Source organism: Lepidochelys kempii, chromosome 5 (assembly GCF_965140265.1).
Source record: "Lepidochelys kempii isolate rLepKem1 chromosome 5, rLepKem1.hap2, whole genome shotgun sequence".
In the NCBI taxonomy this organism is placed as follows: domain Eukaryota; kingdom Metazoa; phylum Chordata; order Testudines; family Cheloniidae; genus Lepidochelys; species Lepidochelys kempii.
In genome coordinates this window covers 136316316-136330298 of record NC_133260.1, presented here as the reverse complement: position 1 = coordinate 136330298, position 13983 = coordinate 136316316, and the positions used below count along the sequence as shown (strand labels likewise).

The following is a 13983-nucleotide window of genomic DNA, read 5'->3' as shown; positions in this document are numbered from 1 at the left end:
AGCTGGATGGACCTTTGGTCTGAACCAGTACAGCCATTCTTATGTTCTTAATAGGAGGCTGGAGCACATGACTTACGAGGAGAGGCTAAGGGAACTGGGTTTGTTTAGTCTGCAGAAGAGAAGAATGAGGGGGGATTTGATAGCTGCTTTCAACTACCTGAAAGGGGGTTTCAAAGAGGATGAATCTAGACTGTTCTCAGTGGTAGCAGATGACAGAACAAGGAGTAACGGTCTCAAGTTGCAGCGGGGGAGGTTTAGGTTAGATATTAAGAAAAACTTTTTCACAAGAAGGGTGGTGAAGCACTGGAATGGGTTACCTAGGGAGGTGGTGGAATCTCCTTCCTTAGAGGTTTTTAAGGTCAGGCTTGACAAAACCCTGGCTCCAATGATTTGGTCCTGCTTTGAGCAGCGGGTTAGACTAGATGACCTCCTGAGGTCCCTTCCAACCCTGATCTTCTATGAGATTCTAATCTGGGCCAGAGTCTTGCACTCCTTTGCACGGGGGTGGGTGTCCAGATCTCAGTTTTACCTGTCCCAACAGGGGTGCAGATCTCACTTGGGATCTTCACAACAGCGGGGTCTGACCTATGTTGGGGTCTCTGCAGTGCCTGGCAGAACAGGACCCAGATCTCACTTGGGGTCTCTGCAGCTCCAGGAACAACAAGGTCCCTGATTTTGTTTGCCATCTCTGCAGTACCTGGCACAACTGGAGCCTGATTTCACTTGATGTTGATGCAGGGCCTGGCACAAAAAGGGGGAGGAGCTCAGTCGGGGTCACTGTAGCACCCAGTACAGCAAGGTCCCTGCTTTCTGTAAGGGTCTGTGCAGTTCCTGGCACAAAAGGTGCCCCAAACTTGGTTAGGGTTTGTACAGTGCCCGGCACACTGGGGCACCTGATCTCAGTCAAGGCCTGACCCATGCTCAGAACAATAACAGCCCTGATCTCACGCAGACACCTGCGGAGAAAAGCAGGAAGATTTTCAAGAATTTGATATCAGTATTTCAGAACTGAGGAGAAAATGGGGCACAAACTAAGGATCTGCCAATATAAGAGAGAAGCCCAGCATCTGAGGAGATGTTATGTCACCATTTAACAGGTCAAGAGAAAAGAGGGGAACAACAACAGAATGGGATGGATTCTTGTTGCCTCACATTCACGTGGCCAGCAGGGAGCCCTGGGTGATGTGGCTTTCCCAGGGGAAAGGAGTGGGGCTGGAGTCAGGTCAGAAGGGGAGGGGCTGGCCATGGTGTCTGGGAATGTGACTAGCAGGCAGTGGGTTGGGCAAGGTGGGGGTGGGGGAAGTAGCCGGGACTGGAAACCTGGGATTGAGCCTTCTCCCTGGGGGATGCTTGCTCCTCCCTCCCCTTCCTGGGCCTTCCCATGCCCTGTGGCCAGCAGAGAGTGGCCCCCCCAGCCCAGCCCAGCCCAGCCGTATCCCTGTCTCAGGGCTCTCCCAGCCTCTGCCCATTAACCCTCTTGCCAGTTCAGAAATCACTCAGGGGAACGATTTCCCACCGAAAAAAGGACAAGTCACTGCAGGTAAAAATGGGGCGGAGACACCAGAAACCTGAGATTTGAACGGGCCACGGGTGAAGTGGGGAGCTAATGGGGTACAGTGGGGGGAGGAGAACAAAGACCCTCTCAGCGATATGGGCGGGAGGGGGGGGGTCACCCTGGATGTTGCTCGTTGCTCTCTAGAAAGAAAGGGGGCAGGACGGGGGTCCCCAGGGCAGCGGGAAATCCGAGGGGATCTCAGCCCCCCCTTCTCTCCCCACTGCTCTTCTCCCCTCCCGCCCACGTCCGGGCTGCACAGACATTTCCCATCCGCCCCTTCCCAGACCCCCCCCCCGCCCCCGGCAGCCTCCCGCCCAGCCACACGCAGGAACCCCAGGGCAGAGCCTGGCCGGGCCCGCGGGGCGCGGGGCTCCTGCTGAGGCAGCAGCTCCGAGCCCCCCACCCCGCGGGCCCCCCGGGAGCAGATCCCGCCGCTGCCAGATGCCTGGTCCCCCCCGGACACGGGGGCAGAGTCGCCGCCCGGCCCGGCCCGGCCCCGGCCCCGGCCCCGCCCCCGGGGCTCGCTCCGGTACCTGGAGGCTGCAGCTCCGCAGCACGGGGTGGCTCCAGCGGGAGCAGGGCCCGAGCCGGGCCCGGGGAGTTAACGAAGGTCTCCCCGGCACAGACCCTCTGCTCAGCCTGGCCCCCAGCCCCAGGGAGCAGCAGCGGGGCAGCTCTGCGTCTGCGCATGCGGGGCTCTCCCCAACCCCCCGATCTGCGCATGCCCAGAGCCGGGAGACACAAAAACTCTTCTCCGGCTCCGGGAGAGGATCCAACGGCCCCGCACGAGCCAGGCAGAGCCGCAGCGCCCCGCGCGCGTTCACTGCCCGGCGCGTCCTCCCCCGGCCCAGCGTCACTTCCGCTCCCTGGAGAGTCAAGAACTACATCTCCCATCCTGCCCCGGGGGGGACTTCCGTCCTCCTCTGCCCAACGTCACTTCCGGTCCGTGGAGAGTCGGGAGCTGCAGCTCCCCAGCAGGCTGCTGGAGACCGAGCGGCTGCTCGAGGGTCCCTGGCTGCTGGGCGGGAGCACCCAGGCAGGGGCGCTGCAGCAGCAGACTATTGAAACTCAGCCGGAGGACACAGCTGCTCCCTGGCCTGGGGGGCCCCTCAGCGTGTCAGAATGGCCTAGGCTGGAAGTGAAACTTCTAGAGACGCCGGGAGTCTCGCCCCCCTTCGCCATGTGTAGCAGCCGCCTCCTCTCTTCTCTGCGGGCGCCTCGCCGCCAGGGCCACAGCGCACCGGTTCTGACTGTTCACACTCCGCTTTTCCACGCTCCTTAGGGCCCGCTGCGCCTGAATGATGGCTTCTGACTTCCCAGTGTTCTGCACACCCAGGGACTTTCCTACTCCCTCCCCTTACACTGGGCTCACCAGACTCCCTAGTCCATGAATCCAGCCATAGTGCGTCAGACCAAAGGTCCATCTGCCCAGTGTCCTGTCTTCTGACGGCGACCAAGGCCAGGTGCCCCACAGGGAATGAACAGAACAGGCCATCAACAAGTGACCCACCTCCTGACGTCCATTCCCAGCTTCTGGCAATCGGGCTAGGGACACCACCCATGCACATTCTGGCTAATGGCCATTCATGGACCTATCCTCCATGAATTTACCTTGTTCGTTTTTTGAACTCCGTTCTAGTCTTGGCCTTCACAGCATCCTCTGGCAAAGAGTTCCACGGGTTGACTGTGCGTTGTGTGAAGAAATGCTTCCTTTGGTTTGTTTTAAATCTGCTGCCTATTACTTTCATTGGGTGACTCCTAGTTCTTGTGTTAGGAGGAGGAGTAAATAACACTTCCTTATTTAATTTCTCCACAGCAGTCTTGATTTTATAAACTTCTATCATATCTCCCCTTCGTTGTCTCTTTTCCAAGCTGAAAAGTCCCAGAGTTTTAATCTCTCCTCATAAAGAAGCTGTTCCATACCCCTAATCATTTTTGTTGCTCTTTTCTGAACCTTTTCCAATTCCAATTGTGGAAGAAAACAAACTCCACTCTCAGGTTGGAAGCAACAAAATCAGAGACAGCTTTATTCGAGCAATTGCAAGGGAAGAAAACAGCTGACAGAGAGCATCTCTGCCTCAGTTTCTCCAAAGTACAAGCAAAATCACACAAACATTTATACCTCTTTGTGACGTGCAGAAATTGAAAACATCTACATTTTATTTAGACTATTTACTATCTAATCCAGTATTTTCTCACTTTCTCTTCTCAAAACGTCGTTATCTCAAGACTAGGTCACACTGACTATTCTGCTGTTTTCCACTCGCTTCTGACGTGAGCCCTGCTTCTACAGGTCTCGCGATATTAGGCTAAGACTTAACAAAACAGTTGCTCTGTTTCTGACACTTAAATGGCTGCACTTAAACCCTCTCTTTTTTTCCCTGCTTCCACACTCCCCGCTTTTGTGCTTCCTTTATCACAACTAACATTCTTAAACCTCCAATTACATCAAGCCTTGTATTTCTGTTTCTAGCTCAGGAGGATCAGAATCAGCCCCATAAGTCTTAACTGGATATAACGATAACGCCTTATTAGTATGAACATGAAAGGCATTTTTGTTAGTACGTCCCTTACAACAACAGTAACATATTACTATACTAAACAAAAGCAATACATGCATTAATATCCCCATTGTAATAATATGCTGGAGTTGTTTCATTGCCTTAGTTACATAGCACATTACATCATAATTAGTACACAAAGTAGATGCTCTATAGGCAGTATGAAAAGCACATTTTTCAATTTGATATATATTCTGAAGCACATGGATTTGACCCTGTAAGTCAGAAATTTTCCTAACCTCTGGTAGGAGTGAGTGTAAATTTTGAAACCGGTCGGGTATCAAAGTGGTCCAGTTAAAAGAAATCTGATACCCAAGGTCCAATTGTAGGGTTTTTTCTGCAGGCCAAGAAATAATGTGATTTCCTGTGATCGTACTGAGATTAAAATGTAAGTCTTGCAAAGCGGTGGCCTTAACATATACACAACTATCATTAGCTTGGAAAAGTAACTGTCCTATCAAGGTAGTTCCTTGTCCCATACCTTCCCAACAGACTGTGTCAAATACTGTGACAACTTCCCCTTGCTTCAATTTCCTTACACATTGAAGCTGCGGGGGTTTATAAGGGCCATAATATCCACTGATTCCCTATTTCAATCCAAATATCAGGTGTTATTCCAGGAGCACTAACAACAAATCGGCTAGGCATACCAGGTGGTCTAATCTCCCAGACATCACGATGAATAATCCAGTCCCACATGCATCCTCCCCATGGACCCAGCAGGATTCGGTATGTAGGAGTCCACACGCCTGCTACCGGCCCATATGCTTGGAAGGAGCACTGCACGTACTTGCAACTCCATCCTGAAAATCTCCAAGTACGTCTCCATGGCCACAAATCAGATGGTACTCCTGAAGCATTAGTAAGGGCAGTGGGCCAAGCCTGATGCTCAAGATCACTCCGAATGGCCATCAGCTGGTCATTCAGGAAATCCTGAATCTCTGAACATGCTAGATCCCACTGCAATTCCTTTCCTGCCTCAGTGATATTTAACACCATTCCTGTCAACAGCTCCAGGGTCATCGAACTAAGGGTGGAAATAACATGTAATTCACCAACTCCAGCTTGCACCTGAGTCAGTTGTGCTCCAGTAATAAGATCAGTGGCTTTCTCTAGTTGTCCTAATTTCTCATCATGCAGTTATCCCTTAAGAATATTCCAAATTGCTGCTGCACTATTTGCACCATCCCATAAGTGACCAGCTAAGTCTCCCTTCTTTCGAGAGGAGACCCATGCTCTTTGCTGTTCTAGCCAGATAGCAGCTCCCTTGGAACAATTGGGATACGTGGAAGTAATCTGAAAGCTGGATAGGGGCAGGGTAAATGTCACAGCCCCTAATGTGGCATTAATTATGGTTATTCAATGTCCTAGTACATCTTTTTCGGGGATAGCATTATACCACATCTGTTGTTTAACTATTTTCAAATATTTTTGAGAGGCATTAACATCAATAGCTTAAGAAGGGGTATATTGTAAGATGGTACAGGTTAAATTGTTAGTTATTGGGATCATTTCAGTACAGATAAAATTTCTAGTGGCAGAACATATTCTCTGAGTATGAGTCTGGTTATTTACTAAATGGATAACTAAACAACAACAAGGGCCCCTTTCTCCCAATACGCTACAAACCCCTGGAATGGCCATCATATCAACACCTTCATAAAACCCATCTATTTCCCATTCAAATTCCCTAGAATCATTTGTGATAATGTCATATACTTCTATTTCTACTGGTCCATTTGTTCTCCATCCAACTGTTTGCTCATATGACATGTCCTGAACCTTAAAAAATAAATTTTCCAAACAATACTTAAATAAATCACCAGCATGTGAAGGCCTTGGCCATTGGGTTTCATCAGACTAGATAGTATTGTCTGTATCTGGGTATGTTACAGGGGTGGTAAAGGCAGTGATAATGGCGGTAATGGCAGGGGCAGTGGTTGTGGCAATAGGGCGTTTTTGATATTCCTCATCTGAAATCCAATTAGGGAGATCTGTACATTCCCAGGGTACCTGTCCAACAGCACACTGTGCAGGCGATGGAATGAACCCCAAAATCCAGTGAACACCACATTCCCAAGATTGGTCACAAGATTTCCTCCTGGCCAGCCTACAATACTCCGTTTCTTCCACCAGGGCCCGTTCTTAATGTCCTTTGTAGTCAGGAACTCCTGGGCCTTGGCAGGTTCGACGGAGCGAGAGTTTCTTTTTCTTCTTTCCTGGAACAGTCGTGGTCCAGTATCATACAGGGGAGAGATTACATCACCCTGCAGAGCTCTGGTTTCTTTAGCAAATGCTGATGACACAATGATTTCATCAGCGGACAAGGGAGAGGTTACTAGCACTTCACTTTGTCCTTTTCTCCTGCCGTTTAGGAGAAGGAACAAAAGTAGAAACAAGCTGATCAGCAGTTGAGGGCCTCAACCCAGCTTGAAAAAACATCAACTAGTACTCATACATATTCATAACTACAACATTTAGACATTTGAATAAAATCAATCTGAATATTTACAAATGGTCCCCATGGAGCGGGATGGGCTGCTTGTCTGGTTTTAACAGCTTTACCAACATTGTGTTGCTGGCAGATTGAACATTGTTGGCAGTAGTGCTGGGACACCAATCGCATCCCACTGCAGCAAGCATCCCCCCTTTGCTCACATGCGCCACCCCGTGGTGCACGCAAGCAAGATAGGGCAGAAGCACTCTCGGCGCAACCAGCTGACCGTCCTGGAAGCGCCAAAAATACTCAGGGTGTAAAGTGCACCCAGCAACACTCCAAGAACATTTTTCGGTCTCTGGTGCCATCTCCTGGATCCTGCCAAGGTCATTGAGGGAAGCCCGTGGAGGTTGCTCAACTAAGGCAAAAATAAAAGCAGCCTGAGGGGCAGAAAGGGCCGCATCCTTGGCTGCTGAATCATTTCCACGTGAAGCATTTCCACGAGTAACTTCATCATGAGGGGTTTGATGAGCCAGGCGTTTTACAATGGCAACAGCTTTGGCCAACAAAAGAGCATCGAAAAGAGCAGATACATACTGACTATTCTTAATGGGTTTAGGGTTAGGGTGTTAGAGGGTTAGGGTTAAGGGTGTAGGGGTAGGGTTTAGGGTGGGGGTTAGGGGTTTAGGGGTAGGGGATAGGTTAAGGGTGAGGGTTTAGGGTTAAGGGGTTTGGGGTTAGCTTTAGGGTTGGGGTTAGGGCTAAGGGGTTAGGGTTAAGGGTTGAGATTAGGTTAAGGTTAGGGTTTTAGGGGTTAGGGTTTTAGGGGTTGGGTTAGGGGCCTTAGGGGTAGGGTTAAGGGTTAGGTTTTAGGGTTAGGGGTCAGAGGGTAGGGGTTAGGGGTTAGGGCTAGGTTTAGGGGTTGGGGTTAGAGTTTTAGGGTTAAGGGTGAGGGTTGGGTTTAGGGATAGACAAGAAAAAAGCAACCTATTATGGCTGCAGTATTAATCTTCTAGCCTACTTGATGCATTTCTTCAGCCCTCATGGCATATCTGGATTCTCTAGATGCTAAGATTTCATTTACAAAGCCAAGTAGATTCCAGCCTTCATGATAACAATTGCAAGGGTATCTTTGCAAGCTGAGTAATCCAAAGTAATGTTACCTTCAAGAATCTGCAGAGATTGAAGCAACAGATTTTGATTCTTCTCTTTCATATGCTAGTGTAAATCAGGAGACAAAACCATGGAAAACCACATCCTCGTGGACTGACAGATGTGAACAGCCCTGCCCCAATTACTCTCAATGGGATGTTTCAAGCGTCAGCATTAAATATTTCATAGCCAGATCACCTTAGCAGATGAAATGGGGAAGGGACTAGGAATCAAGAGTTGTTGCAGGGAGGAAAATGCAGATGGAAGAAAGGGGGTGGGGGTGGGGGGAAGACACAGAAAGGAAGATATGGAAAGAAAAGAAAGATAAAACGCACTGTCCTAAGGTTGAGCATATTTTGCTATTGAGTGATGCTGAATGCGAATTTGTTCAGAGCAAAGAAATACTAAAAGTTTAGACTGGATTTTTAAAGAGTATAAGGGGGTTAGGTACACAAATCCCACCAACTTTCTGTGGGAATTAAGTATCTAATCTTTTTGAAAATTCCAACCTTAGTCACTACACGAGGCGGACACTCACACAAATGCATTCCAGAAGTATGGTACCAGTACCCTGATACCAAGTATGGTACAAACACACCCCAAAGATAACGAGAACACACTGACCCCTCCTAAAGAGAAGGTCAAGATGACAGTAATAATGGATAGAGATGTTTTGGTCGAACCAACATGTACAAGGTAATGGATGGTAACAACCCACGTCAGGGGGAAGTAACTAACTATGGTCAAAATACTTGTTTGTATTGGTGTATAAAATGGAGTCTCAGAGGGAGTGTCTTTGGCCGGCCTGCGGGGGGTGGGGAATAGAAAGTTCCGCCATTCACAGAGCTGCGTCCATTGTCACAGGCATACATGTCTTAGTATCCCCGTAGAGTCTATTACCTTTCTTTGTTGACAATAAACCTGGCCGGGTGCCTTCGTACCTTAATGAATCTCATGGTCATTGGGCAGTTTGATCGAGGTCTGCTGTGCCAGCTGTCTGCACAGAGCTGGGATGGCACACAGAGGGAACACACCCAGCCACACATGTGACAATATCATTTTACAATATCTACATATGCCAGACTAGACCAGCAGTATTTTAAATGTGCAGTATTCAAGACTAAAGCAGAGAAGAAAAGGGAAAGCTACAAAGCGTGCTTCTCAAAAGGCGCACTCATAGTGGTACCCTGTAATGAAATTAGGGGCAAGATGTACTAATCATAGCAGACTCTGAACACTTGTTTCCCTTTGAAGGGTGCTCCCAGACAATTAGGTAAGTAGGTCACACTATAAATGGTTGACATCTACTCAGCACATCCAAAAAAATGAGTCTGCAAATGGACTGTACTAAATTAAACTACATTGTGTTAGGGCCTATTTCCTTGGCTAGTTACTACACTGCAAGCCAGGGTGCGAATCTATGGCACACTGGTTTGCCATGCCGTAACAACTGGTGTGGACACTGCTACAGCGCAGTGAAAATCCCAGAGCGTGGCTTAGTGGGACTTTCACGGCGCTGTAGCAGCATCCACATCGGACGTTACTGAGCAGCAAGCTGGCGCACAGCAGAGCCACAGCCTGGCTTGTGGGTAGTGACTTGTCATATAGAAATAAAAGCAAATAAGAACAGAAAACTAAAAGTTTCCTCTCCTAGCCAGCTGGAAGAGTTACCTCCACCTGCTGGAGACATGAAAATAACTGAGCAGGGTCATCCACCCACTTCATTTTTTATGAGGCGGCACAAAAACAAGAGTTTTGCTTTTTTCTTGCCCTCATTTGCTGGTAAGAAGGAATTATACCGAGCTAGCACAGGAGAATTTGGAAGGGGGAAAATTCTCTGTCTTCTTTAAATGCAGATCCAAGAATTGTATAAAAAGGGTTTGCTGGGAAATGCAAACAAATATGCTTTGTATCAAATGTGTCAAAAATGATGAATTCATACAGAATACAAGCGTTAGGGGAGGCTACAAAGCTGTAAGTTGTCTAGTATAATCGCTTTTCAAACAAAACTAATTTAGGTAAACGTTTTTAAGTCTGAAAGAATTTTGTTTTTTGCATCAAAACCTGAATGTCTGGTGGAGGGTGAAGGTACCAAGTTCCTGTAACTTCATGATGACATTTTATTATAACTCTTCATTCATATTGCAACCTGGTCTTCCATATTTTATTGAATTTCAAATGTTTGAGATATTTACATTTACCTTAATGCTGCAATCAGGACAATTTAATACTGTATCTCTCAGCCACAATACAGCATCTGGAGTCCACATGCCAATGTTACGGGGAAGATCTGCTAAACAGCACTTCATAGCCTAAAAGACATGGAGTATGTTAATGGTACAATTTAATTACATGGCACTCTTCAACAGATTATGTTATACTATTGAAGTTTAACTGCACAGAAACTAGGTAGTTTATTACAAGCTTTAACTCAGATGGATTAAAAGATATATGATATTAAAAGAGTGAAAGAAGGAACCTATTATGCTGTAAATTACTTCAACCACTAAGAATGCGGTGGTCTGCAGAATGGAGTCCCTTTACCCATACAGTAAGACAACCACCACAGCCTTCTACTGTGAGCACACAAGAACGTAATCTGTATTTATTTAAAACTGTACACTATAAAGAGTTAGAATGCACATCCTAACATTACTTCTAAGGCTACATCTATACTGTGCTCAAGTGTGGTCCACAAGGTAGGTAGGTGGGGGGCGAGGGGGGGAGCGAGAGAGTGTGTAGACCTGCAGAGGGCACCAAAGTGTTGTGTGTTAACTGCCCTGAGTGGATGCTGCTGGAGCAAATGAAAAGGTACATAAGTTCACGTTAATGTAGCCCAGTTTGAAAGAGGACTACGTTAACATGAACTTTGGACTACAGGGGTGTGAATTGCTAACTGCCTCCTGTGGACACTGCTGGCACAAACTAAAAGGAACCATAGTGCAGAACAGGCAATCTTAAAATGTTTTAAAACCACAAATCACTGCAGAGCACACATCTAAAATTATCAAGACTAAGACATGGCCAAGAGAGGTATAGAGGCCATCAGCTTTACTTAAAAATGATGTTTGTACCTGGGGTGGTAGGGTGATTATTTCTCTCAGGAACTGTGATGGAATATCTCGAAGCTCCGATACTTTTACAGAGGCAACTGTTCCGGTATCCATGAACTGCACATCTAGTGCACGACTACTGTGAACGCTTGTTATCTGAAACGTGAATGCGAGTGGTAAGGATAACTTGATACTAGCAAGAGAGCAACAGAGTACCTTTAAAAAGCAAATACATAGTTTAAGGAAACGGAAGAAAATATGTTGCCAGTGCATTTTATTTTCCATGTTATGATGCTATGGCTTGTTAAAATGAAATATGTTAAATGACAACACAAAAACTGTAAGATAGACCTACAGGGATCTATTTCCCATTCCATCAGCTCAAGTAAAAGATTACTTATGTGTGTTTACTATTTGAGTAAGTAGCCAATGTAAAATGATACATATGCCAAAATCAGTGTCAAAGAATTCAATGATCCAGATTTTAGCCAACCCCCAGACCTGCAAAAATAGCAGATGCTATGTGGGAAATCGAAGAAGAGCAGCAATTTTCAATTGACACAGGGAAGTTAGTTCAGAGGTGAAAAAAAACATCCAACCAACCACCTGTTTCTTACCTCCACACGAGCCCATTTTCCTTTACAATGGAACACGCAGATTTTGCCACAGAAAGGTAATGAGACAAAACATTCAGGTGCCTGCTGCGATAAAGAAACAAGGGTAAATAATAACGCTGGTTTTGAATTTTTTTTTTTTTTGAAGAATGGCTACTGTTAAATCTGTTCTTGAGTATTCCTGAAGCAGACTTCAAAGAGAAACTGCTGAGCTACAATTCATTTGCAAACGTAACACCATCAATTTGGGCTTCAATAGGGACTGGGAGTGGCTGGCTCACTACAAAAGCAATTTTCCCTCTCTGGGTATTGACACCTCCTCATCAATTATTGGGAGTGGACCACATCCCCCCTGACTGAATTGGCCTTCAACATTGGTTCTCCACTTGTAAGGTAACTCCCTTCTCTTCATGTGCCAATATATATTTATACCTGTGTCTGTAAATTTTCACTCCATGCATCTGAAGAATTGGGTTTTTTACCCACTGTTACTTATTCCTTCACCCACTTACTTCCCTGGTCCTTCTCGCATGAATAGAGAGCAACAATACCCGAAGTCCGAAGGTGCAAACAATTCGATGTTTATTGGGGTGAACTTCCAGCAAGCATGATTCCAGTTTCCTTCCTTAGTATCCTCCTTCCCAACTCTGACACCACAGAGCCTTACACCTGTGTCCCTGTTCCCATTCCTGCCCTTAGCCAGACATGATTCCAACTTCCTTACTCCCATTCCCTGTTCCCATTTCCCCCTTTAGCAAAAAATGATTCCAATTTTCTAACCCCGATTCCCGGTTCCCATCTCCCTCTCCCACCCACACTCACTCACTTCCTCATTGACTACAGATTATATAGTAAAACTTGAGTTCTGCTTAGCTATACCTTAACCAATCATTTTCCTGAAATTTAACTAACCAATCCTAACATATTGTAACATGATTATGTAATCAATTATATCCCACCACCTTAATTAGTTTACACCCAGCAAAATTAATTATACAGCAGACAGGAACAATCACAGAACTAGAGAGATTATACAGACAAACAATAGTAAAGTGGGAACTATAATGACAAAACAATACAGAAGTGAGGATTTCACATCCCAGCTATTGATAAGTGAGTTCTTGCCAGACAGGATGCTATCAAACTAAGTTTCCTTTTACATTTTCTAGCCACTTTCCTTTCTCTGGAGGTGATAGGAATACAATCCTGTCCTGATAGTGCCTAACAGCCCAATAGCACCTTATTTCAATGTGACTAGTTTGGAATGTGAGGATGTGACTGTTCGCTTCCTAGCTTATGGCTGCCTCTGCTGCTTAGCCAGAGGCCTTAGCCTAAGAACAGGGCCTCAATCTGTCACAGTAAAAGAAGGCCCTTACACCGGCAGACAGTGATTTTGATTCTTTCTTTTATACCTCTAGAACTAGCCAAGTGATAAGAATACCCCTAAATTCTTAAAGTACAGGCCTTTGCAGACAGGCCTGAATATCTTTATCCTAACACCCACGAAAGTTTATGCCTAAATAAATCGGTTAGTCTTTAAGGGGCCACCGGACTCCTCATTGTTTTTGTAGATACACACTAACACGGACACCCCTCTGATACTTAAATAGTTTCTGTTTACCACTTTGGATCTGTCCTAAGGGATTTTAAAAAAAATATTCAAGGTTATATTTCCAAGGAGAGAATGAGCACCAGAGCTGCCCTAAACCTTGATAGGCAAAGCTGGAAAAGGTTTAAAAACTGGTCTGCTTAACTGCACTGCTTTTCACTTTGATGTGGCATGTGGGTCTTGCAAGTGCCACGGGGGGCTTGCACCTCACCTCTACAAAAGCCTTGCCCATCAGAAAAGTCAGGCAAGAATGAGAGGCACAAGGGGATCTCTTGGGGGGTGGGGGAGAACATCTTGATTGTTTATATGAGGAGGAAACCTATTGGGTTGGTTGTAAACCGTTCTTATCCAGAGAAGCATAAAAGTGACAGACCAAGAGCAGAGACTACTACAAGAGATGGCTTGCAAAAGCTTCAGCAAGGAGACTAAAACTGAAACATTGATCAAGCTGTGTATTAGCCCTGGTCTACACTAGGACTTTAGGTCGAATTTAGCAGCATTAAATCGATGTAAACTTGCACCCATCCACACGATGAAGCCCTTTATTTCGACTTAAAGGGCTCTCAAAATCGATTTCCTTACTCAACCCCTGACAAGTGGATTAGTGCTTAAATCGGCCTTGCTGGCTCGAATTTGGGGTACTGTGGACACAATTTGATGGTATTGGCCTCCGGGAGCTATCCCAGAGTGCTCCATTGTGACCGCTCTGGACAGCATTCTGAACTCAGATGCACTGGCCAGGTAGACAGGAAAAGAACCGCGAACTTTTGAATCTCATTTCCTGTTTGGCCAGCATGGCAAGCTGCAGGTGACCATGCAGAGCTCATCAGCACAGGTGACCATGATGGAGTCCCAGAATCGCAAAAGAGCTCCAGCATGGACCGAACGGGAGGTACGGGATCTGATCGCTGTTTGGGGAGAGGAATCCGTGCTATCAGAACTCCGTTCCAGTTTTCGAAATGCCAAAACCTTTGTCAAAATCTCCCAGGGCATGAAGGACAG

At 46.4% G+C, this 13983-nt stretch overlaps 1 long non-coding RNA gene and 1 pseudogene across 1 annotated transcript; both read right to left on the bottom strand.

Moving 5' to 3' along the window:
- Positions 1-13983, bottom strand: part of LOC140911916 (uncharacterized) — an 89713-nt pseudogene that overhangs the window by 35134 nt on the left and 40596 nt on the right.
- Positions 9908-11720, bottom strand: LOC140911918 (uncharacterized). The gene is made up of 3 exons (XR_012159194.1): positions 11376-11720; positions 10780-10914; positions 9908-10017 (listed from the first exon to the last, which is right to left on the bottom strand). It is a non-coding gene; the product is annotated as an uncharacterized lncRNA (long non-coding RNA).